Below are 21141 nucleotides of genomic sequence, written 5' to 3' on the forward strand. Positions count from 1 at the left end.
GGGGAAACTATATGAGGGGAAAATATAGTATATTTTGTACTTTCTTTTCAAATTTCATAAGTTGAAAACTGCTATAAGAAATAGAATCTGTATATTGGAAAACAAAAACCAGTCTGTGAGTTTGTGTTAAGGAGAGCTTGGGCTTTTAGTTTGGAGAACAACACTGCTATAATTTTTTCTTTGAAAAAATATTTTTCTTCTCAAGTTTAAAGTCAAGGTAACTCAGATTATTAAACCAGCTTGTTTTAAAAGGAAACAATTTAATGTAACACTACTAAAATATATCCATATTCATATAGATATATATACAGACATGCATGAAAGACAAGTATGAATGTTAGCTAACTTTATGCAGCTAAAATGGAAGAGTAAATTTTACACTGCTTTATAATTGCTTCTTGAATGGTCACACATTTTTTCTTGGTATATATGGACATTCTTAGAAACTTGAATTTTCTGTAATCTTCCTCTTTAAGCACTACATAGAAAAAAAAGTAAGAGAAGATTTTCATAGGCTAGAAAGGTTCATTCGTTCATTTATCTGAAAAATGTGACTTTGTTTTATAATATGCACATAGTTCTGCAGACTAAATGTCATCTCTATTACATTATATTCTGTATCTTAACATTCCCCTTGAACTTGTCAGAAATACTGTAAGAGGCTATCAGAACAAACTTTCCCATAGAGTTCTCTCATTTAATCTTTCTTGGTTTTATAAGAGCATAGTGTACACCTGGTGAGATAGCTTTTATAAATCACAAAAGGAAGCTTACAATATGATTCATATTTTAAAAACATTTCATCACTGAATGCTTTTTCATACCTGGAAAGAGTGTTAACACCTTTACAAGTATATTATCTTTCGATTTTCTAATCAAAACAATCCAGGCTGGGAGACAGTATAAGCTACTTAAAACAATGAATATCACTCTAATGCATTTTAGTTGAATCATTTCTATATGCAGAAGACAAAAAAGGTCATTTCGGTGAAATCTGAACTCATGTAATAGACACGCATCTTTATATTCCACACACTTTGTTAATCACTGACTGAACAGCATTGTGCCTGGAGTCGACTGACAGGAGTTTTAACCTGATTAAATGTCCCAGTATGCCTTAATACCTTTAAATGGAATTTTTATGGCCTGTTCTGCACGCGTATTATTAATACAGTGCCATCAAGAAAACCACAGACACGCATAATAGCTCATCAATTTGTAACTAAGCACTTTTGACCTTGAAAAATCAGCTGTCTTTCAGATTAATGTAGTTACATTTTAGGCAGAAAAAGAAGCCATAAAATTATCATGCTTATTTTTGTAACATGTCAGGATGAGAACTAGGAATAAGGGCCATGCTGATGGCTTCTTATTGATATTGTTGCCAACCTCTGACATCTGAATTAGAAACTCTGAGACCTCATCCTAATAAAAGCCCACTTAAACATTAAAACTTTAGCTAAAGGAATGCATATTGCTGTTAAGTTGAAGGGGTATAGCATAAACTACCATCTTTGAAGATGTCCATATTTCTTAGAAAATTAAAAGAAAGAAAATGTCCACAGACTTTTCTCTCTCATACAAACATAATAATAAAAATGAGGAACATAGCAAGATTATATTGTCAGTGATAAAAATGAATAAGATACAAAAAAAGGATGCCTAATGGGCATAGAAGTAAATTGAAAAATAGAGGAAAATTATATTTTATACAAGGAAAACACACATTTGGACATCAACACACAATATTAAGTGGGACTGGTGATTTTTCCAAGAGTAATTTTTACAGTTAATGCCAATGTAATCATTTCAGAAAGATGGGTTGAAACTGCAAAATGAAATTATATGCTCCACCATCTATGGACTATCAAACCATAAAGATATTATTTATCATTAAATCAATGATTTATCATCAAAAAAGATTAAAGCTTTACAAGACATTACTGAGAGTGGAAAGAATTCCTAGAAGTGTTCATGCCAGAGCTGAAACAGACCATCTTCCTTGTATAATCCACCTTATCAATCAGAGGGACCAACTCCTCAGACAAAATCCTGAGTTATTTTCTGAGTTACAGTCAGTTTCTGCCTTCTTTTTGATATCACTAGCACAGTTTTGTTCTTTATAATATTTTAACTTATAAGCCAGAACAAGAGTTTCATTTTTTGTTTGTTTGTTTTTGAAAGTAGTTAGTAAGTTATTTTACTTCCAAGAAATATGAGACCATTCTTGCTACAATTAGGAAGAATTACACATACCTGGAATCTGATTGCTGTTATGAAAACAACATATTTAAAGCCTACAAAAAAATTAAGATAGTTCTCAAAGTCTGATTTCCATCAGCCCGCTCTCAATATCTCCGTAAAATAAATCAATCATTATAAAAATTCTCTTTCTCATGTAAACTGGATAAAGATCACATTCATTTTGAAAATGGAACATCCAGTCATTTTCTGAAGAATTGCCACAAATGAGAGTGAAGTGATGTATAAGAAGAAATTAGACTTAAGGTAAGTAGAAAGTTTCTTTCCTACACGGTCACTCACATTTCTTTGATTGTACAAAGAATGCAAAAGTGAACTGCTAAACAAGGGAGGCTAAAGCAAAGAAGGGTCTGACATTGTTGAGCACAACCATCAGGTTTAGGATATGTTCAAGATGACCACTTGGGAACTATGAATTAAGGAACATAGGCTCAAGAAGATACAGAACACCTGAAATTATGTTTAACCACAAGAGAAATTCCAAAAAAATGTAAAGAGCTACCTGATCCTTCTCACCAAGTTGGGTTGGATACAGATGGTTTTGGAAAAAGATTTTAAAAAAATGAGGTCCATGAAATATATAAAGGAAAGGAAAAAGAAAAGCACTGTTTTACCAATCAACAATAAACCTCATGTCCAGACCTGACAAGGCCAAAAATACTAAAAGTTACAGAAACATATTGGGTTCAGAAGTATAGTAAACATCAATGTGTCATGATTATGTGGACTTTGTTTTGGAATGTAATAATAGATCAACACTGAATTAACTAATAAGTAATTTATATTAATTAAATTACAGGTTAAAGGAAGCAATTTCAGTCTCCATATTTACCAAAACAGTTATTTTACAAATGTCTATATTCCTGTTCTAAAGTTTACTCATTTTATGTATTAAAAAAAAAAAGATTACAAAGATATGAACTTAATATAACAAGAGAGAACACTGAGCCAAAAAAAAAAAAAAAGCCCTGAAAACAATTGTGTTGCAGGCATAATGCTGGGTAATGACTTCAATTGGAAATTTTAATAAGAAAAAATATGGAGAGAGATAAACATATTGAAAAAGAAGAAAAATAAGTATAAACATCTACAGATATGATTCAACCTGAACTCTCATCCCCCCAAATAATACAAAGACCTCTTTTAATTTTCTGAATTCTTAAATTCTGTTATTGTTTCTCAGATGTATGTATCTTCATTATACACACACACAAACACACACACACACACACACATACATAATATATACATCCAGCATAAGGATTTTGAAAAGATATATAGTTCTAAATAGCAAAAACAAAGTCAATGAAAGGCAGTAACCTTAAAAATATAAATGTTATATACCTAAAGAGAAGAAAACATTTTAATAAGGCACATACATGAACTTTTGAATAGAGAGAAGTAATATTATTGGTTTAGAACATCAGATATTAAAATGTGTCTGCTTAATTGATGAAAGTTAAAGTTGCTCAGTTGTGTTCGACTCTGTGACGCCACAGACTGTAGCCTCCCACCCCGTTCATGGAATTCTCCAGGCAAGAATACTAGAGTGGGTTGCCGTGCCCTTCTCCAGGGGATTTTCCCGACTCAGCAATTGAACCCAGGTCTCCTGCATTACAGGCAGATTCTTTACTGTCCGAGCCACCGGGGAAGTTCACCAATGAATTTAAGCCTCTAATGATTGAATTTTTTAAATTATATTCAAATGTTATAACCGTTATATATGGTGTAATCAGAAAACAGTATACTTAACACAGAGCAATTAAAAAAGATTTCTTGTAAGAGATAGTAAAACATAAGCTGTAGTTATTAAAACACTTGTACTAATATAAAAGCAGGCAATAAATGGAGTAGAATACAGATGTAGATATTATTATACAAACTAGCTAAAAAGTTAAAATATAATATGCCTATCACATGTGTTAAACTCAACTATCAGTATTAATAAAGACTTACATGTCAAAAAACAAAAACTGAAAAGTAAAGCAGAGATATTTAAAAACTAATAATATTGGAGTAAATATGTCTTCCTAACTCCTGAAATTTTTAATTCCTACTGTATTTTCTATTTTGGGAATTGATACCTTCTAACATATGTCTAATGTCAAATAATAAATAATTCAAAAATGTTTTGTACTTTAGTGCCACTATTTCTGCAGCCTGATTTTGCTGTTTCTTAGTGCTGATTTATTTCAAAAAGTGGTGACTCTTGCTGATCATAGGAAGGCATAGATTCAGCAGCATTGATAACTTGAATAAGCTTCCCTGACATGTATGAAATTTACTGTGCCGAAAGCCTTAAATGCAGATACTGACTTAAGGATCTTTGTTGTATATGCCAGCCAGATTTCCTTGCTAATTCCTGTTGGAAAAGGATTTACATTCTGAATTCATGGCCCCTTTGTCAAAGTTTTCCCTGGTGGCTCAGAGGTAAAGAATCTACCTGCCATAAAGGAGAACTGGGTTTGATCCCTGGATCCAGAAGATCCCCTGGAGAAAGGAAATGACTAACCACTCTAGTATTCTTACCTGGAGAATCCCTAGGACAGAGGAGCCTGGCAGGCTACAGTCCATGGGTTTGCAAAGAATTGGACACAACTGAGTGACTAGCACTCACATTTTATCTTGAAGATTGGAAATTATGTAAAGATCACCATTTTGTGTCTGTGTCCCCAGGACTCATTCCATTGCTCTCACTGAAGCTGCTTAAATTTATTGAGAGCTCTCTTGCAGATATGAAACTTTGTGCTTAAGCACAGGAGTAACTGTTCTGAGAATATTTGAGGAGCTCATTCAGTCACTTCCCAAACCTACATTTGTTTCTATTCACCGCTCTCTAATCTTAGCATTACCCCTACAGGACTCTCTGATGGGAGATCATTTTTTGTTGTTGTTTTGCTGAGGTTCCTCATCTGTTTAATCTCGTATTAATCCATATTAATCTGATCCCACTAGTTCTATATTTTCAAGAAATTCTTCAATATTCTAGTAGGTAGCTCATGCTTTTCTTGATTTTAGAATATTGCAATGCTTGTTCTTATTTTTATTCTGCTGGCATTTCAAATTATTAAATAAAGATTAGATAACACAAACATGGCCCAATATTAATAAATCTTGAATAGAAAACTAGGAAACAGGGGTCTTTCTAGACATAATAGCAAAACCGGAAATATTTTTAAGAAAGTATTTAACTTACATTTACCTCCTAATAGTGTATGTTTAAGTCTCTATGTTGGGTAACGTAAAGAACTACCTTGAGTTTTCTGTTGTGAAGCAACAGCCTATCTGACCCTGAGCTAACTGAGGAAGAAAGCTGTGTGGAGCCCCAAGAGTGATTGAATATAGCATATATCTAGTCATCTTAATGGGTATCATCAAATGGATCCATTCCACTGCTGATGAAATAGAAAGAATGGCCTATGTACATCTATCCCTATTATCATCTGTACAACCAGATGAGCTATGATTCTGTTATTTCCCAGAACCCTTTAGGGTCAAGTCAGGTTACCATTCAGGAAGAAAGTATAATGGAAAATCATGCTGTTACAGCAGTATTAATGATTCATTAGGTGACATTACACCCTCTAAATGTTCTTGAAATGATCTAAATCCAAAGTGTCATAGCAGCTACACCAAAGTCATGACACAATGAAACAGAAAATATGTTAAGTCATACTAGTGAACAATTCAGCCTAATATACTGTGTATTTTTCCTGTCAGTGGTAGTGAAGATGAACATAATTTTTGACAATTAAAAATTACATTTAATAGTGCATTATGTATATGGTTGTCATAAACTAACCTAAATTTTTGTTTGACTTTATTTGACTTATTATAAGGAAATACTTCATTTTACCCAACCCCAAGGTCCTTATTCTGACTACAGTGGTCCCACATTTCTACATATGTATCTGATCTTCATCCTAACAGAAATAGCTATTTGGTAATAATAATAATAATAGTAAATTTTATATGGTGTGTGCAATGCACCAAATACTATACTAAGTCCTTTACTTATTTGAACTCATACTATTATTATCACAATTTTCTATACATGGAAAGAGACTAAAAGAGTTTAGGAGACTTAACTAAAGTTACATAGCTATTAATTGTCAGAGCTAGGATTTTATAGTGGACATTCTGGCTTCAGACTTTGTATTACTGAATACCAGTTCTCTGCTTTGTACAAAAATAAGCCTGGAGTGAAAGCTATAAAGAAAGAAAAACTAGGGGCTCAAAATATTCTAGGCTAAGGTTTAAGAGTCAACAATTATACAGTTCATGCTGCAGATATATATTAGGTGTTGAAACATATTGGGAATCAGTAAAGCTGGGAAAAGATGAGTTCTGAAAAGAAAATATGAGGAAAAAGTGAAGTTGGGAGGGTATATCATACAGACAAACCTCTTGTGCAGTTATAGATGCATGTCGGCATATAGCATTTGGGGATTTGGAGAAATACTAACTGGGGAATTAGTAAAGATTATCAAATTCTTTCATATCATGTGGCAAACTGTGGCCGGATCAGCCCCATGGGAAGCATATGATTTTTGGAAGCCCCAGTTGTGCAGTTGTAAATCCCCAGGACTGTAGTGTAGAAAGAAATTCTGCATTTGAACAATGCTACCTTATTTGGAATCCTACTGAGAACAGACGGTGATGCAGGCCCTATTTTTTCAACCAAGAGAGAGGTCACTGGTCCTACAAAAGCAGAGGAAGGAAGGTTCCATGATTTGTATTTTCTCTCAATTTCAAGGAAAGAGATAAGCCAGCCCAATCCCTTTTCCTTTTCAGCTTCTTGAGCTGCTTTTTGGGAACAGAATAGCCAGAAAGAACGGACATGGGATCAGTGTCAACTTTCTCTCTTAGTTTCTATGCTTGCAGAGGTCTTCCGTTCCTATCACTCGGGCTTCCAACACTAGTTATGAGGAAACAATGTAACCTGAAAGAAAGAGCCCAAATTCTCACTAGTCAGATGTAAGAAGGTCTCAGGAACTATTTTGCTCTAACGAGGCTGATAGTTTGTGATTGATAGTGAAAGAAAAGAGAGCTGGGGTCCTTTGTTGCTTACCTTGATTATTTATCTACCAACTAAGAGAGTATGTGATTATTTATTCATCTGTTACTGAAACTGCCTTCCAATATATATTTATTTTTTAAACATAAATTTTCCATAAGGAAAAATTTATTTCCTTTATGCCTATAATTAAATATTGATGTATAATGTTAACAGTGGAAACAGTGGCTGACTTTATTTTTCTGGGCTCCAAAATCACTGTGGATGGTGATTGCAGCAATGAAATTAAAAGACACCTACTCTTTGGAAGGAAAGTTATGACTAACCTAGACAGCATATTAAAAAGCATAGATATTACTTTGCCAACAAAGGTCTGTCTAGTCAAGACTATGGTTTTTCCAGTGGTCATGTATGGATGTGAGAGTTGGACTGTAAAGAAAGCTGAGCGCAGAAGAATTGATGCTTTTGAACTGTGGATTTAGAGAAGACTCTTGAGAGTCCTTTGGATTGCAAGGAGATCCAACCAGTCCATCCTAAAGGAGATCAGTCCTGGGTGTCATTGGAGGGACTGATGCTGAAGCTGAAACTCCAATACTTTGGCCACCTGATGCAAAGAGCTGACTCATTGGAAAAGACCCTGATGCTGGGAAAGATTGAGGGCGGGAGGAGAAGGGGACGACAGAGGATGAGATGGTTGGATGGCATCACCGACACAATGGACATGGGTTTGGGTGGACTCAGGAGTTGGTGATGGACAGGGAGGTCTCACGTGCTGCAGTTCATGGGGTCGCAAAGAGTCAGACACGACTGAGCAAATGAACTGAACTGAACTGAACGTTACATAAGAATATTAGTTCAAATAGTTACACCTCAGTTTATCTGTAAAACAGAGTTAATATCTCCTATTCTATAGTCATGGAATGTGTTTGAGATGATTACTATAAACCAAGAAGGTAATTAATACAAAGCAGTATTGGCTCAGAGTTGGATGAAAACAAAGGTTGACTTTTATTTACCATTATTAGTGTTAACATACATCATGAAATGGGGGGATTCCAATTCTACATATTCATAGCCACAGTGAAAGTAAGATTATAATAAGGTTTAACTAATTCACAAATATTATTGAGTAATAACTATGTGCCAGGCACTGTGTCACATTCAACAAAGATAAAAATAAATAATACAGGATTTTTTGCCTAAGAATTTGATCTTTATGTTGACAGATATTGATTGCTAAGCATCAAAGTTATTACTTCAGAAGATTAACTAACTCTCTTATAGAATTTATTATGTGCAAGGTACAGTTCTAATCACTACAAGTGTGTGTTTCCCTCTAACAGATGCAGGCACTAAGTCTCAGAGAATTAAATGAGTTGCATACATGACCCAGTTAGTTAAAAAGTCAGCTGTTTGGCAATTCATTCGTTATGGTTGTTGAAGCCAGCTATTCAATACCAGATCCACTGTGTTCTCGGTAATGATCTAATTTAGCTGAACACTCTTCTCACAGTCCTGGCCAGAGTCTAAAGCAAGAATTTCTTTAAGTGAACATTCTGGCATCATAACAAATCCTTAAAGTTCAAGATACCAGACAATCCACTTGTTTATCACCACAAATGAAAACTGTTTTTTGTTTTCTGTTTTTGCACTGAAAATATTTCTAATAGGGTCCCTAAAGAACTTAAAGAGAGGTTAGTATCCGTTTCTAAAGAATGCTAATATAAAAGTGTAGTGTAAAATTATGATGCAGCTAACACTGTTCAGCTAACATGTTAAAGACATATTCACAAGCCTCTGTCTGCTCAGCAGTAAATAGTCAATGAAATTACTGTCCTTCAGGTGGGGTGTTAATACACATAGCCATTACACTAAAACATGCTATTGCTAACTGTCTGTAAAATAAATGAAATTTAATAAAATTTTACAATGTGACTTCCTTCTTAAAAAGGGGTATTAACTAGTGAAACTTACACTGCAGTAGATTACTTCTATAAATTGTCTGCTTAATGTTAGACTCTACTTTTCGCATTAAAAAAAATTATATGTACAAACATGTTAGTATCTAAATACAAAGTTGGTTTCTAATACAAACAGCTAAACAAAGACAATTTCTACCATATCTATTCCCCACAACAATTATATTTATTCTATGTAGTGCAGGTCTGTGTGTATGCCTCTACATGTGTATATCATTAATCTTTTGAATGAAAAAAAAAAAATAACCCAGGAAGAATATGGAGATTTCCAAATATCCCAACATATGACATTTGCATATATATTACATATATATTTGCATATATCCTTCTCAGAAGCGATATTTCTGATGTCTAGGATAGTTGGAAGTTGGTCTAAACATGGTTTAATACCCTTTACAAAAGCTGGCATTCACAAAAATTAAAAAACAAAACAAAACACTAAAGGAAATTCTCTCCATTGTAGTTCCAACATCTGCCACTCCCTCCAGGTTGAAATTTAAACAGAGGACTCTTCAGACTGAAGTTCTCTCTACCTTTTGTAGAATAGTAAGGACATAAAGTTTATTATGCTCTTTAGTCAGCAATTTCAAATGAAACCAGCCATTTTTGATTCCAGATGAAGAACGAGAGGTCACGAAGAAACTTAATTGTTGGAGGTGGGCTCAAGTGTGCTGCCTTTCATAAATAAAGAGGACAGCACTCAGACACCAGCAGCAGGCATGGTGATGGTCTTTTTCTCCTCCAGTAATAGTGACAGATGTGTACTAATGCACTCACACTACCTTGCCAGGACCCTTTTTTGACCAGTAATATACCATTTGTCAGACTCCTAGCAGGGCAGATTGCAGCCTGTGGATGCGAATCAGTGGAGAGACAAGAGCCCCCATGTGGGAAGTCAGCCCCGACTCAACACAATGCACTAATTAGCCCAGGTCACCAGCTAGAGTATTATGGTATATAATCAGACAACTGGACAAAAGGGGACAGGTCTGCTTAGAGCAATTTCAGAAAATTTGTATCATAGAAGTGTTAATCTACTGCCCTAGACTGTTGGAAATATAAAACTTAAAGTGAAATTGTTACCAAAATTTGAAGTGAGACATATGGACATCAGTATATCATAAATCACCCTAGAATAGATTAAGTAAAATCCATTTATTATTACTGAATCCAAGGGGTTGCAGAGTGGTACACAAATGAGTGACTGAACTGAACTGATGTTACTGACTGGTAGGGAAGTAAAGAGAAATTTTAAAATAACGCCAGTTAAGTAAAAAACACAGTTTACTATTAACTAATAGAGTTTATGCTTCTACTGAATTCCTCCTTCTACAGAATTTCAAGAAAGCAATATTGTGATGCCATGTCCTTCCTTGTTTCTCTTTGCATGAATGTTTTTATACACATCTGTTTAAAAGCCATGGTCAGAGTAGCCTGTAGGTCTACAGTCCATGGGGTCACAAAAGAGTCAGACACAACTTAGCAACTGAACAATAACAATTTAGACACCATTCCAAACATCTAACGGTAGTTATGAGGTTAGAAGGAGAAGGGGACAACAGAGGATGAGATGGCTGGATGGCATCACCGACGCGATGGACATGGGTTTGGGTGAACTCCGGCAGTTGGTGATGGACAGGGAGGCCTGGCATGCTGCGGTTCATGGGATCTCAGTCGGACACGACTGAGCGACTGAACTGAAACTGATGAGGATAGAAGCATACTATGATAATAGAAGACCATTTAGAGGAATTCTGAATCCCTTAATATAATTTTAAATTCAAGATCTGCTCCACCCTTTATTCTTTTCCTTGTTTAAATATTTAAGTTACTTCTTTAAGAACAACAGTGATTACTTCAATAGAAGTTACTATTTTCTAGGTACTATTCTATCAACCCGATGAGGTCCTATTATTATCACCATTTTTCTGATGTAGAAGCTGAGGCATAAAGAAGTTAATTAACCTATCCATGCTCACAAAACTAGTTAATTGATGAAGTTGAGATTTAAACCAAAGATGTCTGCTTTTATAGCTGTGTTTTTAACCCCTAATCTATGCGTTATGTTTTTAAATTGTGTTAAATAATTTGTTGTATGCCTAAAGAAGAGCACAGTGTGTTTTTACTGAGGCAACATAAGATTTCCTTTTCCTGACGTTGCTATCTCACTGCCTTGCTTTATGCTTTAATAGCAGTCGTTTCCTGCAAGCCTCTCTCATGGCATTGGCTACATGGTGTTACCATCAGTCTTGGTGCACGTCTCCCCTAGCAGACAGCAATCTCTTTGATGGCACAAGACTGGAACCAAATCTTGCCATTTCTTTATAGTAGCGCCAAGCTAGGTACAGAACAGGGAGACAATACATCTTTGCGGAATGAATATGTAGATTATTCACTTTCTGCTTAAATGTGTAGTTTAGTATGATTATACCATGATTTTCATTGTATTTCATGCCAGGAGAAGACTAAGCTTTCTTTTGAAAGTTTTAATTTCATACTCACTTTCAGGTGGGTAAAGCTGTTACAATCACAGAATTCTGGGTAAAGATGATGGATAACGTCTACACTATGATTTGAAAGTCTTAAAAATCAAGTTTAGGCATTTCAAATTTGAGAATATACATATGAAAGCATTTGAGTATGTGGGTCTAGGAAAGATAAGTACAAAAATACAAACAAGCAAAAGATATGGAAAGGTAACATTTTTAAAAACATATATATAAGTAATTATGGAGTCAAAGAAAATCTAATAACTAGAAAAAGGCAAAAAAACACATTCTTCCCTAGAAGAAACCTGAGGGGTTGCCAAAATCTTGATTTTAGTCCACTGAGAGCTATGGCAGTTTTTTTAGCCTATAGAACTCAAGATAATAAATTTATGTCATTTAAGTCACTAAATTTGTGATATTTTGTTATGGCATCATACAAAACTATGCGAACACTAAATATAGTTTATCCTTTTACACAGCTCAATACATAACAATATATAAACCATTTCCATAAATGATTAATTAGTAATATATTTTGGAAAACCAATAGTAAAAATCATTAGATTATAGGCTCAAAAAAGAGTTATATAAAATCATTAGATAGGATACTGAAAATGACTGATACTAATAAACATGCCTAATTTTATAGCCTAAAAAAGTTAATAGACTACTACATTAACAGAAAAATTATCTGAAAACAACAAATACTTGCAATTCTTACTAGTGAAATAGAAATATTACCAAAATTAAAATAAAACATGATAACCATAATTTAACTATGTGTCAGTGTAGCAAATGCAGGTGGATAAGTAAATAATATTTTAAAATAAAAACTTTAGAGAGAAGAGATTTTCAATACTTATAAATTATTCATTTGTATACCTGGAACACAAATCAAACAAATGAATAAAAATTTATGTTATTGAAAGATAAATAAAAATCAATATCTTTCTTTTATATAAATTATATGAGTGAAAAAAGTAGAAGTTTTGGATTGATAAAAAACTAATACAGTAGCAGCTTAAAATATATCAAATTTATATATGATAATTTTAATATTATTTCTATGTTAAAATTATTGAAATGAGGTCTATTTAGGGGAGGAAATTATAACATATATAATTTTAAATTTCTTATTTTTTGTTATAAAGCATTAGATTTTTCCATAACAAAATTTGAAAAATTTTACTATTATACTAATTAATATAAATATACTATATAATTTAAATTTACTATCATAACTAATTGTTTCTGGATCATTTGTTAGAATTCACTTGCAACACTTTGGGCCCTATGTTTCTTTCTTTTTTTCTTTTTTAACAAGAGAGGGAATCTTTGATTAACAGGCAAAAATATTTAATATGTATTTGTTCAGATTTTTTATTTCCTTTGATTGAAACTCGCATTACCTTTTCAAGTAAATTAGTTGATCCTATTCATACTTTTAGTCTTGCTCATTCTACTTTTCTAATTTTGTCTCTCTGTACCTTCTTTGCAGAACAGAGCAGACCCCTAGTCTCTCTGACTCTTTGCAACCCCATGGACTATACAGTCCATGGAATTCCCTAGGCCAGAATACTGGAGTGAGTATCCTTTCCTTTCTCCAAGGGATCTTCTCAGCCCAAGAATCGAACCCAGGTCTCCCACATTGCAGATGGTTTCTTTACCAGCTGAGGCACAAGGGAAGTCCACTGCTGTATATAGCAAAAATCAAATGGGAAGTCTTAGCAGGAAGATAAATCATCTCCCTTTTGGACAGACAAAACTCCAACTCATCCTGTCAATCCAAATGCTTTAAGAAAAACTCTGCTGGACTCTCTTCACACTCAAGAGTCCCTTTTTCTATGCCAGATCCAATCCTCTAGTCACTTATCCCACAACTCAGCAAATGTATCTAGTAGTTATCAATCAGACTCACCTAGGAAGGGCTTATTCTAACTGAAACTCATTTCCTTCATCTTTTTATATAAAGAATGTGTTTTTAAAATATGTATATAATGTTTTACTTTGTCAGTTATTTTCTAGTTGTTACCTGGAAAGAACTACTCTAAGCTTCTATATCCTAAAAAAAAAAAAAAAAAAAAAAAGAGTAAAATGTAAGTTATGAAGTTCTAAACAGCATTGAAATCTGTTTTATTTCTAATTTGGATATATCAACTCTCAGAATTCTTATTTGGTTCCAATTTTCAGCTTCTCTTAAGTATATGTTTTCAACACAGAAATTTCTTATTTTTTTATATTTTATATTTTGTTCTTTTTAGTGAGTTTGAGGGAAAATGTTCATATTCTAACATCTTTTCTTGGAAACATGAACAACTATATTTGTAGGATTTTGACTACTTTCTTTCATTGCTTCACATGTATTTGTTTTTTGGCTCTCAATAAGTTATAATCCCTACTAGTACAAGTTATTTTTTAATCATGAAAATTATCTCTGGCAGCCCCAGATTGTCTAAAATTGTGTTGCTAGTGTGTTTCACCTAAAATAGCACTCACAAATCTTTCCTTAGCCATGGAAATGTCTATATCCATACTGAAAAATATGGTAGCCAAAGCAACATCTGGGAACATAAGAATGTCAAGTGTGGTTGTAGGTATGGCTAAGTTGCTTCATTCTTGTCCAACTCTTTGCTACTCTATGGACTGTCACCCACCAGACTCCACTGTCCATGGAATTTTCCAGTCAAGAGTACTGAAATGGGTTGTCACTTCCTCCTCCGAGGGATTGACTTTGTGTCTCCTGCATCTCCTTCATTGGCAGGTGGATTCTTTCACACTGAGCCACCTGGGAAGCCCCCAGATAGCAACATGTAACTAGTGGCCCTGATGCTGGGAGACATTGAGGGCAGGAGGAGAAAGAGGTGATGGAGGATGAGATGGTTGAATGATATCACTGACAGTGCACATGAATTTGAGTAAACTCTGGAAGATAGTGAAGGACAGGGAAGCCTGGTATGCTGCAGTTCATAAGGTCAGAAAAAGTTTGACGTGACTTAGTGACTGAACAACAACTAGTGCCTATTATATAGGACAGTGCAGATCTAACAGTTCTCTCTAGAAAGTGTCTTGGGATTTACATCTGTATTGATTTCCAAATCTATTATATTGTTTGCCGCCTGTGTTCATACCAAGCCTGTTCATATTTCACATGTTGAGTTTGTCTATTTTAACTGTCAACTGGCCTAATTTTCTCACCTTACATTAATTTCTTGGAACATGAATACTACATTGAGCATCAATCCAGTAACCTGGAACAATTCCACTCTAATTTGTTCCATTTATATCATTTCACTGATGGTGAACTTATACTCTATAAACCTTCAGACTCTTGCTGAAGTGCTACTGTGACACATTTTTCCTGGCCCAAGGTCATGATGTTGCACTTAACCTGTTACCAAATCCCTGGTCCCTTCTTCCTAAAAGAACTTCTAAATATTGATTGCTTTGCCACTTTCCATTAGATAGAGCATATGGATTACAAATTGTCCGTGCTAGTTATCACTTACAGTCCCTGTGCAATCCTAATATCTTTTTCATTCCAACTACCTCCATTAAACTCACTTCTCATCATGATTGTCTACGAATTCCTCTGACGCAATGAGACTAGACACCCAGCTAGAATTCAGGGCAGTAGCTTTGGTTGATAGATGTAAAATCAGAGAGAACAAAGGATAAGGTAAAAATTCATGTACCAAAGAATGTTGATGGATGAACTGGGTTACATTTAATACAAAAAAGAAGAGATTACTGAGTTCTCAGTATTGAACTGGTAAAGGGAAAATGCTTATTTCACTTACAATTTCTTCTTAGATTTCTTACTTTAGGTTTGAATATTTAATGTCTTTTCTTTTCTCTTTTATCAAGAAATCACTAATTTAGAACTTGACAGAAGCTATCTCTGCTACTTGCTACTCTGGCTGCATAAAATTGCCTTTTCAAGAGTGTAATCCACTTCTGAAGTAGCCCATGATATTAAAGTATCTATTCAGTTAATATTAAATATACCTTGAAATTTTGCTAGGAAAAGGATTGCTTCATAGAAATGCTAAACTCAGTTCATTTAAAAAAAAAATTAATTGCCCTATTAATGGTTTGGGGTTATTTTCATGTGGAAGTGAATAAAATTAGAACTGAATTATTTATTAAACAAGAATGATTCATAGAGCTTTAAGGACACATAATTTTAAGAGATTCCATTTTTCACAGTCTGGTTTTACACTAAGATCTCCAATTTTGACACTAAAAGCACAGAAAACCTTATTAATCTCAAAAATAGATATTGGTATATAGTATTAATAATATTCCATCAGGCCAAAGTAATGTGTATATCTTAAAAGCATTTAAAAAATCTGTACACAGAATTAAGAAGAGATACTTTATTTATAAATGTCTCATGAATGATACAGTGACTATTTGAATGTAATTTTAGTTACATATTTGCAGCCACTTTATACGTAGTTTTCTAATGCCACTAAACTGAAACAGCATATGGACGATATTTTTAGGCAACCTAAAATTTTTAAGTAAAAAAAAATCTGCAAATCTGAGTGGGAAGAATAAATAACATTTTCTAGAAATACAGAAGGTGTTACTCTGTTTTAATAATCATAGTATGGAATCTGATGAGGCAAACAAATAAGAAAATTCTACATAAGGAGTGTAAATTTGGAGAAATAATTCCTATTCACTTACATGATGTCAAATTTTATACTTTGAGATTTTCATAAGATTTTCATTTTTCACATGAAAGTAAACTTTTTATAGTAGCCTAGATAATTTTAATTTTAAAATCTCATTACTTCAATCCTGTACACATATTTTTTATTTAATGGTTTGGGTATCCAATTTAAAATCCCAACTTCATTAATATGTGTAAACACAGGAAGAAAAAAGCAGTAAGTTTATTCAGTGTTAGTGGATGATTTTAGAATGAACATCTGTTTGAGAGAAAGGTGCAACCCTGAAGTCCTTGTAAGTATCCACATTTCAGTGATTAAAAAATAAAATTAGAGTTAATATCCAAAGTAACACATGTAAAAAGGAAGCAATTATCAAAACCACAGCTTAACAATAATAAAATGTAGTTAGCAGTATACAAATTTAGATAGTCTTTTAAAATACTACATTATGAGGAAAAAACTGAACCATCTACAGAGAAATGGGTTTTGAGAAATATAGTTTGTACCCGTAAAAAGAATAAATGAATGATATTGCATATATTATATGAAGATCACAAAGATGTGTATGTTCTCCTTCAAAACATTCTTAATAAGACTCAATTTATTTAATATAAAATTCTCTTGAAAGTAAAAAGTATACAAAAATTTTACTTAAATAAGTATTTATTACCAAAGACTTCCAAAGTATAGGACAAGGCTCAAATTATTTTTAACACACCACATTCACTTATTTAAGTATCAGAAATTAGTATCTGCTACAGGAAAGCCACAAATCATGGATGATGAAGATATTAAGGAGAGAATTTATAGACAGACCAGGACAGCTGCCAGTAAATTTCTTATACAGAGTTTCAAAACACTGTTTTGTCTCTTTATATAAATTGGTCATATTCCCTGGTTATATTTAATGTGTAAAGATACCCTCAAATCAATTATTGTTAGTGACATCCAGCTAGCTAAGGACTATTCCACAGACCCTCTAGCTTAAACTGGGCCAAATAAATAATATATCTTATTCTATACAAGGAACACTAAATCAAATAGAGCTTCCACAAATTATTTTAAGGAAATCTAGGTATATGAGCTTAAATTTTAAATCAAATTTTAAAAAAAATATCAATTTTAATGAAAGAGATTGATAGAATTATTGCTTTTTTTTTTTAGAGAGAAAAATGAAAGCAAAAAAGCCTGGTAAAAATTAGTGAGTCATCATTCCTTTGTAAGTTATTTCAAATCTTCTACAAAGTCTAGTTTCTGAATCTCCTGTGTATCACAAAAGATCAGGAGTTGTGACTGAACTACTTTAAATTGCCTGGAATACAGTTTCTGACTTGACATGTAATCAGCATTTGGGCTGTGGTGACAAAGAAAACTGCCTAAGTTGCTACTTATAGAAAATGGGGAACATTATGGAATATATGAAATTATAATGTTGTCCTTGTTGCCACCACTCTTTAGCTCTACCATAAAGCTGGAGTGATTCAGCTGTCAAGCAATTATAACAAATTATTTTCATAATCTACATGGAGAATAATTGAGGGTTAAAAAGTTAGGTTGGTAGGTAGGCGGGCAGATAGGTAGGGAGGCAGATTGGCAGATAGGTAGATAGATGGTGCAGATCAGCTGACATGTATATCTATCTCATAGTCAAGAAGTCCAGACAGTAAATCTCAGATGGGTGATAAATGGAAGAGTATTTTAGAGAAATAATATTCTATTTCTACCAACATGGCTGCTTTGTGATATTAGGTAAGTTACTCTTTTTTGTATCTCTAAGTATGGCTTCTCAGGTTCTTTTTCTTTTTTTTTCCATTTATTAGTTGGAGGCTAATTACTTCACAATATTGTAGTGGTTTTTGTCACACATAGACATGAATCAGCCATGGATTTATATGTATTCCCCATCCCGATCCCCCTTCCAACCTCCCTCCCCACCCCATCCTTCTGGGTCTTCCCAGAGCACCAGCCCCAAGCACTTGTCTCATGCATCCAACCTGGGCTGGTGATCTGTTTCACCTTTGATAATATACATGTTTTGATGCTGTTCTCTCTAAACATCCCACCCTTGCCTTCTCCCACAGAGTCCAAAAGTCTGTTCTGTACATCTGTGTCTCTTTTTCTGTTTTGCATACAGGGTTATTGTTACCATCTTCCTAAATTCCACATATATTGTTGTATACTTCTGGCTTACTTCACTCTTTATAATGGGCTCCAGTTTCATCCATCTCATTAGAACTGATTCAAATGAATTCTTTTTAGTGGCTGAGTAATATTCCATGGTGTATATGTACCACAGCTTCCTTATCCATTCATCTGCTGATGGGCATCTAGGATGCTTCCATGTCCTGGCTATTATAAACAGTGCTGCGATGAACATTGGGGTGCATGTGTCTCTTTCAGATCTGGTTTCCTCGGTGTGTATGCCCAGAAGTGGGATTGCTGGGTCATATGGCAATTCTATTTCCAGTTTTTTAAGAAATCTACACACTGTTCTCTATAGCGGCTATACTAGTTTGCATTCCCACCAACAGTGTAAGAGGGTTCCCTTTTCTCCACACCCTCTCCAGCATTTATTGCTTGTAGACTTTTGGATAGCAGCCATCCTGACTGGCGTGTAATGGTACCTCACTGTGGTTTTGATTTGCATTTCTCTGAAAATGAGTGGTGTTGAGCATCTTTTCATGTGTTTGTTAGCCATCTGTATGTCTTCTTTGGAGAAATGTCTGTTTAGATCTTTGGCCCATTTTTTGATTGGGTCATTTATTTTTCTGGAATTGAGCTGCAGGAGTTGCTTGTATATTTTTGAGATTAATCCTTTGTCTGTCGCTTCATTTGCTATTATTTTCTCCCAATCTGAGGGCTGTCTTTTCACCTTGCTTATAGTTTCCTTTGTTGTGCAAAAGCTTTTAAGTTTAATTAGGTCCCATTTGTTTATTTTTGCTTTTATTTCTAATATTCTGGGAGGTGGGTCATAGAGGATCCTGCTGTGATTTATATGGGAGAGTGTTTTGCCTATGTTCTCCTCTAGGAGTTTTATAGTTTCTGGTCTTACATTTAGATCTTTAATCCATTTTGAGTTTATTTTTGTGTATGGTGTTAGAAAGTGTTCTAGTCTCATTCTTTTACAAGTGTTGACCAGTTTTCCCAGCACCATGTGTTAAAGAGGTTTTTTTTTTTTCCATTGTATATTCCTGCCTCCTTTGTCAAAGATAAGGTATCCAGAGGTTCGTGGATTTATCTCTGGGCTTTCTATTCTGTTCCATTGATCTGTATTTCTGTCTTTGTGCCAGTACCATACTGTCTTGATGACTGTGGCTTTGTAGTAGAGTCTGAAGTCAGGCAGATTGATTCCTCCAGTTCCATTCTTCTTTCTCAAGATTACTTTGGCTATTCAAGGTTTTTTGTATTTCCATACAAATTGTGAAATTATTTGTTCTAGTTCTGTGAAAGCTACCATTGGTAGCTTGATAGGGATTTCATTGAATCTATAGATTGCTTTGAATGTATAGAATGCTTTTTAGCCATTTTGGCAATATTGATTCTTCCAATCCAGGAACAGGGTATATTTCTCCATCTGTTTGTGTCCTCTTTGATTTCTTTCATCAGTGTTTTATAGTTTTCTATGTATAGGTCTTTCATTTCTTTAGGTAGATATACTCCTAAGTATTTTATTGTTTGTGTTGCTATGGTGAATGGTATTGTTTCCTTAATTTCTCTTTCTGTTTTCTCATTGTTAGTGTATAGGAATGCAAGGGATTTCTGTGTGTTAATTTTATATCCTGCAACTTTACTATATTCGTTGTTTGCAAAAGAAACTAAAGAGACCATAGCAAAAATCAACAAAGCTTAAAGTTGTTTTTTGAAAAAATAAACAAAATTGACAAACCGTTAGCAAGACTCATTAAGAAACAAAGGAAGAAGAACCAAATTAACAAAATTAGAAATGAAAATGGGGAGATCACAACAGACAACACTGAAATACAAAGGATCATAAGAGACTACTACCAGCAGCTCTATGCCAATAAAATGGACAACTTGGAAGAAATGGACAAATGCTTAGAAAAGTATAACTTTCCAAAACTGAACCAGAAAGAAATAGAAGATCTTAACAGACCCATCACAAGCAAGGAGATCAAAACTGTAATCAGAAATCTTCCAGGAAACAAAAGCCCAGGACCAGATGGCTTCACAGCTGAATTCTACCAAAAATTTAGAGAAGAGCTAACACCTATCTTACTCAAACTCTTCCAGAAAATTGCAGAAGAAGGTAAACTTCCAAACTCATTCTATGAGGCCACCATCACCCTAGTTCCAAAACCAGACAAAGATGCCACAAAAAAAAAAAAAAAAATAGAAAACTACAGGCCAATATCACTGATGAACATAGATGCAAAAATCCTTAACAAAATTCTAGCAAACAGAATCCAACAACATATTAAAAAAATCATACATCATGACCAAGTGGGCTTTATCCCAGGAATGCAAGAATTCTTGAATATCTGCAAATCAGTCAATGTAATACACCACATTAGCAAATTGAAGGATAAAAACCATATGATTATCTCAATAGATGCAGAAAAAGCCTTTGACAAAATTCAACATCCTTTTATGATAAAAACTCTCCAGAAAGCAGGACTAGAAGGAACATACATACTTCAACATAATAACAGCTATATATGACAAACCCACAGCAAGCATTACCCTCAATGGTGAAA

The sequence above is a fragment of the Dama dama genome, chromosome 33 (genome assembly GCF_033118175.1).
Source record: "Dama dama isolate Ldn47 chromosome 33, ASM3311817v1, whole genome shotgun sequence".
In the NCBI taxonomy this organism is placed as follows: domain Eukaryota; kingdom Metazoa; phylum Chordata; class Mammalia; order Artiodactyla; family Cervidae; genus Dama; species Dama dama.